The 15,576-nt window shown below is 33.2% G+C and overlaps 2 protein-coding genes across 5 annotated transcripts in view; one reads left to right on the top strand and one right to left on the bottom strand.

Moving 5' to 3' along the window:
• LOC148946753 (uncharacterized) overlaps nt 1-15,576 on the top strand; it is a 159,379-nt gene that overhangs the window by 49,878 nt on the left and 93,925 nt on the right. The gene's annotated exons all lie outside the window — the stretch shown is intronic.
• Nucleotides 1-15,576, bottom strand: part of LOC148946754 (ubiquitin carboxyl-terminal hydrolase 10-A-like) — a 560,345-nt gene that overhangs the window by 498,387 nt on the left and 46,382 nt on the right. The gene's annotated exons all lie outside the window — the stretch shown is intronic.

Below are 15,576 nucleotides of genomic sequence, written 5' to 3'. Positions count from 1 at the left end.
TAAAAAAGAATATTTTGCTAACCAACTGAGTTTAAATAAGGATAATGTAAGAGGACTTTGAAAGTTTATAAATGGCCTACTAAGAAAGAGGAAAGAAGCTCCACCTAATTCGCTGCTGATTCAAGGAGAAGCAGTGAGTGATGAAACGATTATTACTAATAAGTTTGCTGAGTTCTTTTCAAGTATTGGTCAAAATGTGCAGGCGGAAGGGTTAATGAATTTTAATAATGATTCCTTGGAGGACGAATTTTTGGATGAAAGAGGAATTGGAAATGAAATTGAATTTCAACCGTGTACTGGAGATGACATTCTGAAGGTTGTGAAAACAATCAAATCTAATTCAGCAGGGACAGATATGGAATTAATTTGAAGGCTTTTAAATCAGTGATGTGTTATTTAATACCATGTCTCGTCCACATAATCAATCTTTCCCTTGAAACTGGGGTATTCCCCGATGCGCTTAAAAGGGCAAAAGTCATCCCCCTCCATAATGGTGGATCTAAAATAGATATCGAAAATTATAGACCTATATCAATCCTTCCCCTGGTTTCAAAAATATTTGAAAAAATTGTGCATAAAAGGCTATATGATTACCTTACGAAAACAGGGATGTTAAGTGAAACTCAGTTCGGCTTTCGGAAAGGTCACTCGACGTCGGACGCCGTGCATTTTCTCTGTGATATTGTAAATAGATGCTTTGAACGTGGTGAAATCCCTTTGACTGTTTTTATTGATTTTAGAAAGGCGTTTGATACAGTGGATTTTAAAAATTTACTCAAACGTCTAAAGTCCCTTGGAGTTCGTGGCAATTATCTGAAATGGTTTGATAGTTTTTTAAGTGGAAGATCTATTCAAGTTGTTTTAAATGATGCATTTTCTTCTCCCTATCAAGTGAAGTGTGGTGTACCTCAGGGATCTGTCTTGGGACCACTTCTGTACCTTGTGTATTTTGATTCAATGCGTTTTTACTTACCGGAGTGTTTTATCAAGACTTTCGCGGATGATACTGCTTAAACTATGTCTAGTTAAAGGATTGATGATTTTTTGTTGAAAGTAAATAGGGTTTTAAAGTCTTTTTTTGAATTTACGAGTTTGAGCCTTTTGTCAGTGAATGTTAAAAAAACTAATTTTATGATTTTTAAGAGAGTTGGTATGCCGCCGAGTGTTGATGGAGAGATATTTGTTAATGGTAAGCCTTTGCCACTGGTGCATGAGGTGTGTTATTTGGGCTTCCAGCTAGATTGTAATTTGTCATGGAATCACCACAGTGATCTTGTCACAGCTAAAGTTGCTATGGGTCTTCGAATTTTACGTTGTTTGAAGAATTTTTTGCCCATGTCAGGTCTTTTATTATTTCATCATAGTATGGTTTAGCCCTATATTTCTTATTGTTGTGTCCTTTTGTATAGCTAATTCCACACAAACTTCAAAAGATTGCAGATTTTACAAAACAAAACAGTACGTCTTCTTGGGAATTATATAGAAAATGTGAATGATACCGCGTCATGTTTAAAAAAATTGAGAGTGCTTAACATTGGTCAGATTCGCGATTACCAAGCTGCTATTTTTGCCTATAGATGTTTGAATGATGTATGTCCTCCAGTTTTCACAAATTTTTTTCGCGTAAATAGTTCATTCCACAGGTATGCGACTAGAGAGGCGGAAAATTTTACGGTTGAGTATCGAGACACCACACGTGCAGGTTTCGGAATTCGGTATTTGGCTCCGGCTATTTGGAATGATATCCCAGTTGGCGTTCGGGAAGCTGAACACATTGGGTCGTTTAAAGTAAAAATAAAAAAAACATTTATTGGGAGAGGGGAGATAATTTATTATTATTGTCATTATTATTCGTAATTTCTCAGTTTTTTTTTTTGTTTTTTTTTTTCGTAGATTTTGGTATTAATGGTTAATTCAGGGAGTGTTCAGGTCTCTTTTTTTCTTTTTTTTTTAATGAAATTTGTAAAAGGTTGAGAATTATAGCATTGCAGTCGTCCTTCATTAGGCTTTTTGAGCCTTCCCCGGGCGGTTGCTTGTATATAGTTTATTTTGTAATTTGTAAAATTTACAATATTTTGTAAAAGCCCATAATGATCAAAAGTTGAAAAACATGTTTTCAAAAATACTGTCTAGTGAGAAACGCTTGCTATTTGACACTGAATCAGGAATCGTAACTATTGTTTCAGATAATCTTAGAAGTAAAAGTTTATTGCAAAAAGAAATCTATGGTGATTTCGAAAAAGAGCCTGAAACTCCTTGAAAATGGCGTCAGATCAAAATAAAAAGTGTACCATGGAATCAGCATGGTCCAAAACCTTTTGTAGGATAATTACAGTCCCCCACCTTGAACCCCAAGGAAAATGCCTTTTTTGCATTGGTAGCACTGATCTGTCTCCTGTTGTTTTTTTTTTCTTTTTTTTCTAGCACGTCTAGGGGGCAGCCAGAGCATCATAAAGAGATGTGTAATAGCTCATTCGAAAGGGAATTAAATTATTAAGCGCTCTTTTTAAGTGACCAAAAAGATTGGAGGGCAAGTAGTTCCCCTCCCTACTGGCCCTTCCCCCAAAACTAGTCCCATAAAAATTTTGAGATAGCCATTCTGTTTAACATAGTTCAAAGATCCAATATATATGGTGTTGATGATGATATGGCCCTCGATAGTTCCTGGGGAAGGGCTGTTTGTGGTATCTGGCGTATCGATATTGCGCGTATCGGTATCAGGCGTATTGCTATCACATGTATCGTATCGGGAATATTGGTATCCGTTGATTGTTTTTTTTTTCAGTCATTCCCTAGGCTCTTTTTTAAGGCATGTCCTGGCAGGATATCATGGTTGCAGCGGTAGCTACAACCTAGTAAAGAGCGAACCACAGCTCATAGTAACGAAAAGTTAAAAAACGCATTTTGAAAAAAACTGCCTAGTGAAAAAAAATTCTCATCTGACACTGACTCAGGAATTTTAACAATTTATTCGATTTGTCTTAAAAGTAAAAGTTTATTGCGAAAAGAAATTTATGGTGATTTCAAAAAAAGCCTGCAACCCCTCAAAAATGGTGTCAGATCAAAACGAAAAGTGTACCTTAGGAATCAACATGGTCGAAAACATTATACAGGGAAGTTAAAGTCCCCCTCCCGAAACAACAAGTAAAATCACTTTTTTGCATCGGTAGCACCGATCTGTCTCCCGTTTTTTTTCTTTTTTTTTCAACAGGCCTAGCAGGCTACCAGAACATCATAGAGAGATGCTTAAGGACGCATTTAAAAGTTATTTCTCATATCTACGTTATTTTTATAAATTCTGCCATCTGCAAGTGCCATATGGCACTTTTTGGGCTATTTCTCAAGGGGTGGCACTAGCAGGCTACCAGAACATCGTTGACAGATCTTTTATAGCTCATATAAAAAGTATTGCACATATCTACGTCTTTCATATAATTCCACCATCATCAAGTTCCAAATGGCACTAAAAACGGCACTTTTGGTGTCGTGTCTCAAGTGGAAAAGCTGGGGCTATTGGGCTAGCAGAACTTATAAAAGTGATGTTTAATGACTCATTTGAAAGCTTTTGCTCATATACGTGCTCTATCTTTCATCAATTTTACATTCGTAAGTGCGATATAGCATTGAAAACAAAACTTATGGTGCCATTTCTCAAGTGGAAAAGCTCTGAAGTACAAAACAGTTATCATTGTAATTGTTATGTTCAAGAACCCTTAACTGGAGGTTTGCAAGAACCCCTCCCATACACTCCCCTCCCAGCTCCCTTAGTAAGTTTCATAAATCGTCTACTCATCAGTAAGCTACTGAAACATTAGCAGGCTACCACACTGTCGTAGATAGATGTTTAATGGCTCAATTATAAGCTATTGCTTACATTTACTATGTTTTAAAAAATCCTACCATCCATTAGATTTCACAGATTTTAATGTTAACTAGTTTTGAGGAGAATTTGGAATGAACGAATGAATGAACTCTTCGTCATGGTTGAAGCACTAGCTGCAACCTAGTACAGAGCGAACCACCGCGCATAGTAACTAAAAGTTAAAAAATGTAAAAACGGTCGTATTTCTTCTTTATTCCAGGCCTAGTGGGTTACTAGAACATAATAGAGAGATACTTAAGAGCTCATTCAAAAGCTATCTCTCATATGTACGTGGTTTATATAGATTCCGCCGTGTGCAAGTGGCATATGGCACGAAAAAGGCACTTTTTATGCCGTTTCTCGAGAGGTGGGGCTAGCGGGATACCAGAACATCTTAGATAGATTTTTGATAGCTCATATAACAAATATTGCTCATATTTACGTTCTTCCTATAAATTCCAACATCTGAAAGTTTCAAATAGCACTAAAAACGGCACTTTTGGTGCCATGTCTCAAGTGGAAAAGCTGGGGCGAATGGGCTACTAGAACTTTTTAGAGTGATGTTAAATGGCTGATTTGAAAACTTTTGCTCATATCTACGTGCTTTTCATCAATTCTACCATCCAAAAGTTCCATATAGCACTAAAAATGGCACTTTCGATACCACTTCTTAAGTGGAAGAGTTTGGAAGCATAAAACGGCACCATCGCAATAATTATGGTCCAAAACCCATAACTGGAAGTCCGTTTTTGCCAACTTCTTCCAACAAAGTGTCTCAACAAGGGTTTTAAGTTATGCCCTGGGGGCATATAAGTTTTTTTTTATAGAAGGCGTTGTCGTAGAAAATTTAAAACATGCTCATTCGATTGAAAATTAAAGGGCTAGTGCCCTTTTTAATAGTCGAAAGTGATTGGAGCGTAACCAGCCCCCTCCCCCTCCCCCACGCCCATCATTTTCCCAAGCAAATCCAATCAAAATTTTCAGATAGCCATTTTGTTCAGCGTAGTTTATTTCCAGATAGAAAATATATTTTTGAGGAGGACACTCCCCCACAACCCTCGGGGCAAGGGTTTTAAGTTACGCCCTGGGGGCATATAAGGTTTTTATGGAAGGCGTTGTCGTAGAAACTTCAAAACAGGCACATTGAATTGGAAATTCAAAGGGCTAGTGCCCTTTTTAATAGTCGAAAGTGATTGGAGGGCAACTAGCCCCCCCCACGCCCATCATTCCCCCAAACACATCCAATCAAAAATTTGAGATAGCCATTCTGTTCAGCGTAGTTGATTTCCAGATAGAAAATATGTTTTTGATGAGGACAATCCCCCACAACCCTCAGGGCAAGGGTTTTTAAGTTATGCCCTGGGGGCATATAAGGTTTTACAGAAGGCGGTGTCGTAGAAACTTCAAAAAAGACTCATTCGATTAGAAATTTCGAAGGCAAGTGCCCTTTGTAATAGTCGAAAGTGATTTGAGGGCAACTAACCCCCTCTCACACCCACCTTTTCCCCAAACACATCCAATCAAAATTTTAAGACAGCCATTTTATGAAACGTAGTTTCAAGTTCTGGAAATTAGGTCTTTGAGGATTACAACTCCCCCAAAGCTCTCAGGGCAAGGGTTGTAGTTTAAGGATTCTCCGAATCCTTCATATTATTTCTTATGGAAGGGATGCTCGTATAAACTTTAGAGAGGGCTCATTTGATTGAAAATTCAAAGTTCTTATTCACTTTTTAAGAGTCAAAAGAGATTGAAGGGCAACTAGCCCCTCTCCCTCCTCCACGCCCTAAATGCATCAGATAAAAATTTTGAGATAGACATTTTGTTAAAATAATTCAAAGTTCTGATAACAAAAAATTCCGGTGTCGATACAGCCCACCAGGGCCCAGGCGTAGGCGTTGTAAGTTATGCCCTGGGGCATAACTTATTAAGGGGGGTTTATAACTTATGGGAAGGGGTTTTGTATGGGAAGAACACATAAGAAATCTATAATAATTATCCAATTATAAAGTTAAAATACATACTCTGTGATAGATGCAAAAATGCTTTGATCATTTTCACCCCCTTAGATCATTCTTAAGATCACCCCCTTAGATCATCAGCTTAAGATCTTTTTCACACCTATTATTCAATCACCAATCAAGATCATTCATTTGCAGTTATGCCAGTATAATATCTTTTTTTGCAAATATAGTTATTTATCCCATATGCTATCATTAAACCTAGCGTCGAATGCTAATAGCCGAAAGCTTGGCTGTTGACCATTTTACAGAAAAGTCCAAAAAATCTTTAAATACTTTATACCAATGTGTCTTGTATGCGTTAAATCTATTAATTAAATCTATTAATAATCTAATAATTAAATCTATTTAATCAAATCTATTAATTAAAAATGTTCCAACTGTTACATTTCAACGAAAAAATCAAAAATGAACTTCGAAATATACGGAGAATGTAACTGAGCCAAGATAAAGCACGACAAAACACTACTGAAATATTCCAACTCTTATATTTCAAAGAAAGAAAAAACCAAAATTAACTTTGAAACATCTTCAGAATGTAACAGTGACAAGGTCAACCAAGAAAAAACACTACTAAAATATTTCAACTCTTATACATTTCAACGAAAAAAATCCAAAATGAACTTTGAAACATCAAGAGAATGTAACAGTGATAAGGTAAACCACGACAAACACTACTGAAATACTCCAACTGTTACATTTCAGTGAAAAAAAGTCCAAAATGAACTTGGAAACATCAAGAGAATGTAACAGTGACAAGGTAAACCACGACAAAACACTACTGAAATAATCCTACTCTTGCAATTCAACGAAAAAAATCCAAAATGAACTTTGAAACATCAAGAGAATGTAACAGTAACAAGGTAAACCACGACAAAACACTACTGAAATATTCCAATTCTCACAGTTCAACGAAAAAATCAAAATTGAACTTTGAAACCCAACTCATACATACAAACGAAAAAAATCCAAAATGAACTTAGAAACATCAAGAGAATGTAACAGTGACAAGGTAAACCACGACAAACCACTACTGAAATATTCTAACTCTTATATTTCAGTGAAAAACATCTAAAATGAACTTCGAAACATCAAGAGAATGACAAAACACTTCTGAAATATTCCAACTCTTACATTTAACCCCCCCCCAAAAAAAAAAATCCAAAATGAACTTTGAAACATTTACAGAATGTAACAGTGACAAGGTAAAAAACGACAAAACACTTCTAAAATATTCCGACTCTTACATTTCAACGAATAAAATCCAAAATGAACTTTGAAACATCTTCAGAATGTAACAGTGACAAGGGAAACCACGACATTTAAATTTTTTTCGTTGAAATTTAAGACACCCGCTTAGACACACAGTCATTGTGAGAGAGATATACAAAAATTTGGCTAATTTAGTTACATTCTTAAGATGTTTCGAAGTTCATTTTGGATTTTTTTTTTTTTGAAATGTAAGAGTTGGATATCTCAGAAGTGTTTTGTCCTGGTTTAACTTGTCTCTGTTATATTCTCTTGATGTTTCGAAGTTAATTTTGGATGTTTTTCACTGAAATGTAAGAGTTGGAATATTTCAGTAGTGGTTTGTTGTGGTTTACCTTGTCACTGTTACATTCTCTTGATGTTTCAAAGTTCATTTTGGATTTTTTTCGTTTGTATGTAAGAGTTGGGTTTCAAAGTTCAATTTTGATTTTTTCGTTGAACTGTGAGAATTGGAATATTTCAGTAGTGCTTTGTCGTGGTTTACCTTGTCACTGTTCCATTCTGAAGATGTTTCAAAGTTCAGTTCGGATTTTTTTTATTGAAGTGTAAGGGTTGGAATATTTCAGTAGTGTTTTGTCATGGTTTACCTTGTCACTGTTATATTCTCTTGATGTTTCAAATTTCATTTTGAATTTTTTTTTCGTTGAAATGTAAGAGTTGGATTATTTTAGTATTGTTTTGTCATGGTTTACCTTGTCACTGTTACATTTTCTTGATGTTTCAAAGTTCATTTTGGATTTTTTTTCGTTGAAATGTAAGAGTTGAATTATTTCAGTATTGTTTTGTCGTGGTTTACCTTGTCATTGTTACAATTTTAAGATGTTTCGAAGTTCATTTTGGATTTTTAATGTTGAAATGTAAGAGTAGGAATATTTCATAGGGTTTTGTCGTGGTTTACCTTGTCATTGTTACATTCTGAAGATGTTTCAAAGTTTATTTTAGACTTTTTTTTGTTGAAATGTAAGAGTTGGAATGTTTCAGTTTTGTTTTGTCGTGGTTTACCTTGTCACTGTTAAATTCTGAAGATGTTCCAAAGCTCATTTTGGATTTTTTTCCGTTGAAAAGTAAGTTGGAATATTTCAGTAGTGTTTTGTAGTGGTTGACCTTGTCTCTGTTACATTCTTAAGATGTTTCAGAGTTCATTTTGGATGTTTTTCGTTAAAATGTAAGAGTTGGAACATTTCAGTAGTGTTTTGTCGTGGTTTACCTTGTCACTGTTACATTCTTTTGATTTTTCATAGTTCTTTTGGATTTTTTTTTTTTCATTGAAATGTAAGAGTTGGAATATTTCAGTAGTGTTTTGTCGTGGTTTACTTTGTCACTGTTACATTCTCTGTATGTTTCAAAGTTCACTTTGGATTTTTTTAGTTGAAATGTAAGAGTTGGAATATTTCAGTAGTGTTTTCTCGTGGTTCACCTTGTCACTGTTACATTCTGAATATGTTTCAAAGTTCATTTTGGATATTTTTTACATTTAAATGTAAGGGTTGGAATATTTCAGTAGTGTTTTGTCGTGGTTTACCTTGGCACTGTTACATTCTCTTGATGTTTCAAAGTTCATTTTGGATTTTTTTTTTTTTGTTGAAATTTAAGAGTTGGATTATTTTAGTATTGTTTTGTCATGGTTTACCTTGTCACTGTTACATTTTCTTGATGTTTCAAAGTTCATTTTGGATTTTTTTCGTTGAAATGTAAGAGTTGAATTATTTCAGTATGGTTTACCTTGTCATTGTTACAATTTTAAGATGTTTCGAAGTTCATTTTTGATTTCTTACGTTGAAATGTAAGAGTTGGAATATTTCAGTGGTGTTTTGTCGTGGTTTACCTTGTCATTGTTACATTCTGAAGATGTTTCAAAGTTTATTTTAGACTTTTTTTGTTGAAATGTAAGAGTTTGTATATTTCAGTTGTGTTTTGTCGTCGTTTACCTTGTCACTGTTAAATTCTGAAGATGTTTCAAAGCTCATTTTGGATTTTTTTTCCGTTGAAATGTAAGAGTTGGAATATTTCAGAAGTGTTTTGTTGTGGTTTACCTTGTCTGTACATTCTTAAGATGTTTCAAAGTTCATTTTGGATGTTTTTCATTGAAGGGTAAGAGTTGGAATATTTCAGTAGTGTTTTGTAGTGGTTTACCTTGTCACTGTTACATTCTTTTGATGTTTCAAAGTGCATTTTGGATTTTTTTTTTCATTGCAATTCAACAGTTGGAATAAGCCATTAGTGTTGTGTCGTGGTTTGCCTTTTCGCTCTTACATTCTCTTGATGTTTCAAAGTTAATTTTGGACTTTATTCATTGAAATGTAAGAGTTGGAATATTTCAGTAGTGTTTTCTTGTGGTTCACCTTGTCACTGTTACATTCTGAAGATGTTTCAAAGTTCATTTTGGATTTTTTTTTTGTTGAAATGTAAGAGTTGGAATATTTCAGTAGTGTTTGTCGTGGTTTACCTTGTCACTGTTACATTATATTGATGTTTCAAAGTTCATTTGGATTTTTTTTTCTTTGAAATGTAAGAGTTGGAATATTTCAGTAGTGTTTTTCGTCGTTGTTTATCATGTCACTGTTACATTTTGAAGATGTTTCAAAGTTCATTTTGAATTTTTTCGTTGAAAAGCAAGAGTTGGAATACTTCAGTATTGATTTGTCGTGGTTTACCTTGTCACTGTTACATTCTGAAGATGTTTCAAATTTCATTTTGGATTTTTTTTTTCGTTGTAATGTAAGCGTTTTAATATTTCAGTAGTGTTTTGTTGTGGTTTACCTTGTCAATGTTAAATTTTCTTGATATTTCCAAGTTCATTTTGGATTTCTTTCATTGAAATGTAAGAGTTGAAATATTTCAGTATTGTTTTGTCGTGGTTTACCTTGTCACTGTTACAATTTTAAGATGTTTCAAAGTTCATTTTGGATTTTTAATGTTGAAATGTAAGAGTAGGAATATTTCATAGGGTTTTGTCGTGGTTTACCTTGTCATTGTTTGCATTCTGAAGATGTTTCAAAGTTTATTTTAGACTTTTTTTTGTTGAAATGTAAGAGTTGAAATATTTCAGTTTTGTTTTGTCGTGGTTTACCTTGTCACTGTTAAATTCTGAAGATGTTTCAAAGCTCATTTTGGATTTTTTTTTCCGTTGAAAAGTAAGTTGGAATATTTCAGTAGTGTTTTGTAGTGGTTGACCTTGTCTCTGTTACATTCTTAAGATGTTTCAGAGTTCATTTTGGATGTTTTTCATTGAAGGGTAAGAGTTGGAATATTTTAGTAGTGTTTTGTCATGGTTTACCTTGTCACTGTTACATTCTTTTGATGTTTCAAAGTTCATTTTGGATTTTTTTTTCATTGAAATGTTAGAGTTGGAATATTTCAGTAGTGTTGTGTCGTGGTTTACCTTGTCACTGTTACATTCTCTGTATGTTTCAAAATTCATTTTGGATTTTTTTCGTTGAAATGTAAGAGTTGGAATATTTCAGTAGTGTTTTCTTGTGGTTCACCTTGTCACTGTTACATTCTGAAGATGTTTCAAAGTTCATTTTGGATTTTTTTTACATTTAAATGTAAGGGTTGGAATATTTCAGTAGTATTTTGTCGTGGTTTACCTTGGCACTGTTACATTCTCTTGATGTTTCAAATTTCATTTTGAATTTTTTTTTCGTTGAAATTTAAGAGTTGGATTATTTTAGTATTGTTTTGTCATGGTTTACCTTGTCACTGTTACATTCTCTTGATGTTTCAAAGTTTATTTTGGATTTTTTTCGTTGAAATGTAAGAGTTGAATTATTTCAGTATGGTTTACCTTGTCATTGTTACAATTTTAAGATGTTTCGAAGTTCATTTTGGATTTTTACGTTGAAATGTAAGAGTTTGAATATTTCAGTGGTGTTTTGTCGTGGTTTACCTTGTCATTGTTACATTCTGAAGATGTTTCAAAGTTTATTTTAGACTTTTTTTTGTTGAAATGTAAGAGTTTGTATATTTCAGTTGTGTTTTGTCGTCGTTTACCTTGTCGCTGTTAAATTCTGAAGATGTTTCAAAGCTCATTTTGGATTTTTTTTTGCGTTGAAATGCAAGAGTTGGAATAATTCAGAAGTGTTTTGTCGTGGTTTGCCTTGTCACTGTTACATTCTCTTGATGTTTCAAAATTCATTTTGGATTTTTTTCGTTGAAATGTAAGAGTTGGAATATTTCAGTAGTGTTTTCTTGTGGTTTACCATGTCACTCTTACATTCTGAAGATGTTTCAAAGTTCATTTTGGATTTTTTTTTTGTTGAAATGTAAGAGCTGGAATATTTCAGTAGTGTTTGTCGTGGTTTACCTTGTCACTGTTACATTATCTTGATGTTTCAAAGTTCATTTGGATTTTTTTTTCTTTGAAATGTAAGAGTTGGAATATTTCAGTAGTGTTTTTCGTCGTTGTTTATCATGTCACTGTTACATTTTGAAGATGTTTCAAAGTTCATTTTGAATTTTTTCGTTGAAAAGCAAGAGTTGGAATACTTCAGTATTGATTTGTCGTGGTGTACCTTGTCACTGTTACATTCTGAAGATGTTTCAAATTTCATTTTGGATTTATTTTTTCGTTGTAATGTAAGCGTTTTAATATTTCAGTAGTGTTTTGTTGTGGTTTACCTTGTCAATGTTAAATTTTCTTGATATTTCCAAGTTCATTTTGGATTTCTTTCATTGAAATGTAAGAGTTGAAATATTTCAGTAGTGTTCTGTCGTGGTTTACCTTGTCACAATTACATTCTGAAGATGTTTCAAAGTTCAGTTTTGATTTTTTTTCCGTTGAACTGTAAGATTTGGAATATTTCAGTATTGTTTCGTCGTGGTTTACCTTGTCACTGTTACATTCTCTTGATGTTTCAAAGTTCATTTTTGATTTTTTTTCATTGAAATGTAAGAGTTGGATTATTTCAGTAGTGTTTTGTCGTGATTTACCTTGTCACTGTTACATTCTTCTGATGTTTCAATGTTCATATTGGAATTTTTTTTTTCGTTGAAATGTAAGAGTTGAAATATTTCGTTGAAATATTTCTGTAGTATTTTGTCGTGGTTTACCTTGTCATTGTTATATTCTCTTGATATTAGAAAGCTCATTTTGGCTTTTTCCATTGAAATGTAAGACATTACATTCACTATTACATTCTCTTGATGTTCAAAAGTTCATTTTGGATTTTCTTTAGTTGAAATGTAAGAGTTGAATTATTTCAGTATTGTTTTGTCGTGGTTTACCTTGTCACTGTTACAATTTTAAGATGTTTCAAAGTTCATTTTGGATTTTTAATGTTGAAATGTAAGAGTAGGAATATTTCATAGGGTTTTGTCGTGGTTTACCTTGTCATTGTTTGCATTCTGAAGATGTTTCAAAGTTTATTTTAGACTTTTTTTTGTTGAAATGTAAGAGTTGAAATATTTCAGTTTTGTTTTGTCGTGGTTTACCTTGTCACTGTTAAATTCTGAAGATGTTTCAAAGCTCATTTTGGATTTTTTTCCAAGTTGAAAAGTAAGTTGGAATATTTCAGTAGTGTTTTGTAGTGGTTGACCTTGTCTCTGTTACATTCTTAAGATGTTTCAAAGTTCATTTTGGATGTTTTTCATTGAAGGGTAAGAGTTGGAATATTTCAGTAGTGTTTTGTCATGGTTTACCTTGTCACTGTTATATTCTTTTGATGTTTCAAAGCTAATTTTGGATTTTTTTTCATTGAAATGTTAGAGTTGGAATATTTCAGTATTGTTGTGTCGTGGTTTACCTTGTCACTGTTACATTCTCTGTATGTTTCAAAATTCATTTTGGATTTTTTTCGTTGAAATGTAAGAGTTGGAATATTTCAGTAGTGTTTTCTCGTGGTTCACCTTGTCACTGTTACATTCTGAATATGTTTCAAAGTTCATTTTGGATATTTTTTACATTTAAATGTAAGGGTTGGAATATTTCAGTAGTATTTTGTCGTGGTTTACCTTGGCACTGTTACATTCTCTTGATGTTTCAAATTTCATTTTGAATTTTTTTTCGTTGAAATTTAAGAGTTGGATTATTTTAGTATTGTTTTGTCGTGGTTTACCTTGTCACTGTTACATTTTCTTGATGTTTCAAAGTTCATTTTGGATTTTTTTTTTCGTTGAAATGTAAGAGTTGAATTATTTCAGTATTGTTTTGTCGTGGTTTACCTTGTCATTGTTACAATTTTAAGATGTTTCGAAGTTCATTTTGGATTTCTTAAGTTGAAATGTAAGAGTTGGAATATTTCAGTGGTGTTTTGTCGTGGTTTACCTTGTCATTGTTACATTCTGAAGATGTTTCAAAGTTTATTTTAGACTTTTTTTGTTGAAATGTAAGAGTTTGTATATTTCAGTTGTGTTTTGTCGTCGTTTACCTTGTCGCTGTTAAATTCTGAAGATGTATATTTCGTAAGACTTGGAATATTTCAGTTGTGTTTTGTCTTGGTTTACCTTGTCATTGTTATATTCTCTTGATATTAGAAAGCTCATTTTGGCTTTTTTCATTGAAATGTAAGACACATGCACAGAAACACAGTCATAGTGAGTGTTTTGCAAAATGTGGGGTTTACCTTAGTCTGTACATTCTGAAGATGTTTCAAAGTTCATTTTGGATGTTTTTCATTGAAGGGTAAGAGTTGGAATATTTCAGTAGTGTTTTGTCGTGGTTTACCTTGTCACTGTTACATCCTCTTGATGTTTGAAACCTCATTTTGGATTTTTTTTTTTTTGTTGCACTTTAAGAGTTGGAATATTTTAGTATTGTTTTGTCACGGTTTACCTTGTCACTGTTACACTCTATTGATGTTTCGAAGTTCATTTTGGATTTTTTTTCGTTGAAATGTAAGAGTTGGAATTATTTCAGTAGTGCTTTGTGGTTCACCTTGTCATCACCGTTACAATCTTGAAGATGTTTCGAAGTTCATTTTGGATTTTTTTTTCGTTGAAATGTAAGAGCTGGAATATTTCAGTGGTGTTTTGTCGTGGTTTACCTTGTCATTGTTACATTCTGAAGATGTTTCAAAGTTTATTTTAGACTTTTTTTGTTGAAATGTAAGACTTTGTATATTTCAGTAGTGTTTTGTCGTGGTTTACCTTGTCTACACATTCTTAAGATGTTTCAGATGTTTCTGATGAATGTGTCATGGTTTATCTTGTCACTGTTACATTCTGAAGATGTTTCAAATTTCATCTTGGATTTATTTTTCAGTTGTAATGTAAGAGTTGGAATATTTCAGTAGTGTTTTGAGGCCTGAAGTTTACCTTGTCACCGTTACATTTTCTTTGATAAGCTTCCAAGCTCATTTTGGATTTCTTTTCATTGAAAGTTGTAAGTTTTGAAATATTTCAGTAGTGCTCTTTTGTCGCAGTTTACCTTGTCTGTAATTACATTCTGAAGATGTTTCAAAGTTCATTTTTGATTTTTTTTTTTCCGTTGAACTGTAAGATTTGGAATATTTTAGTAGTGTTTTGTCATGGTTTACCTTGTCACTGTTACAATCTATTGATGTTTCGAAGTTCATTTTGGATTTTTTTCGTTAAAATGTAAGAATTGGAATATTTCAGTAGTATTTTGTCGTGGTTTACCTTGTCACTATTACATTCTCTTGATGTTCAAAATTTCATTTTGGATTTTCTTTAGTTGAAATGTAAGACTTGGAATTTTTCAGTAGTGCTTTGTCTTGGTTTACCTTGTCAGTGTTATATTCTCTTGATATTAGAAAGTTCATTTTTGATTTTTTCATTGAAATGTAAGACATTACATTCACTATTACATTCTCTTGATGTTCAAGAGATTACATTCTCTTGATGTTCTCTTGATGTTTTCGTTGTAATGTAAGAGTCGGAATATTTCAGTAGTGTTTTGTCGTGGTTTACCTTGTCACAATTACATTCTGAAGATGTTTCAAAGTTCATTTTTGATATTTTTTTCCTCTAGACATCAATTTTGTTGCTGTACGCCTTTAGTAAAAACGAATTCACCTCCTCAGAATGAACCTCAACCTGAAAAGACCTAATTTTTGGTTTTATGTTCATACAAAGGTGACAATCACCGTGATCCAATACCCTATTCTAGACTTCCATTTCGTTGTTGTACGCCTTTACCTGGAAGCACGAATTTCACCTTCTTAAAATCAACCTCAACCTCAAAAAACCCTAAGTTTTAATTTTACGTTCAAATGAAAGGAATTTTCATAATCTCCGGGACTTATTACACTGATCTAGACATCAATTTTGTTATTGTACGCCTATATATGGAAACACAAAGTTCACCCCCTCAAATTCAACCTCAACCTCAAAAAATATATTTTTGAAACAGCTAGATGATCCAACTTTGCATATTTGAAATCAGCACATTTTCTGAGGTGGGTAGTCAAAGAATCATTTTTTTGCAATTTTTTCCGGTTAGGCTCTTTTTTCACACCCTTCCTGGAC

The sequence above is a fragment of the Artemia sp. Qi Xiang Cuo genome, chromosome 11 (assembly GCF_049724085.1).
Source record: "Artemia sp. Qi Xiang Cuo chromosome 11, ASM4972408v1, whole genome shotgun sequence".
Classification (NCBI taxonomy): domain Eukaryota; kingdom Metazoa; phylum Arthropoda; class Branchiopoda; order Anostraca; family Artemiidae; genus Artemia; species Artemia sp. Qi Xiang Cuo.
The sequence above is the reverse complement of the archived record's forward strand: the minus strand, read 5'-3'. Positions and strand labels throughout refer to the sequence as shown.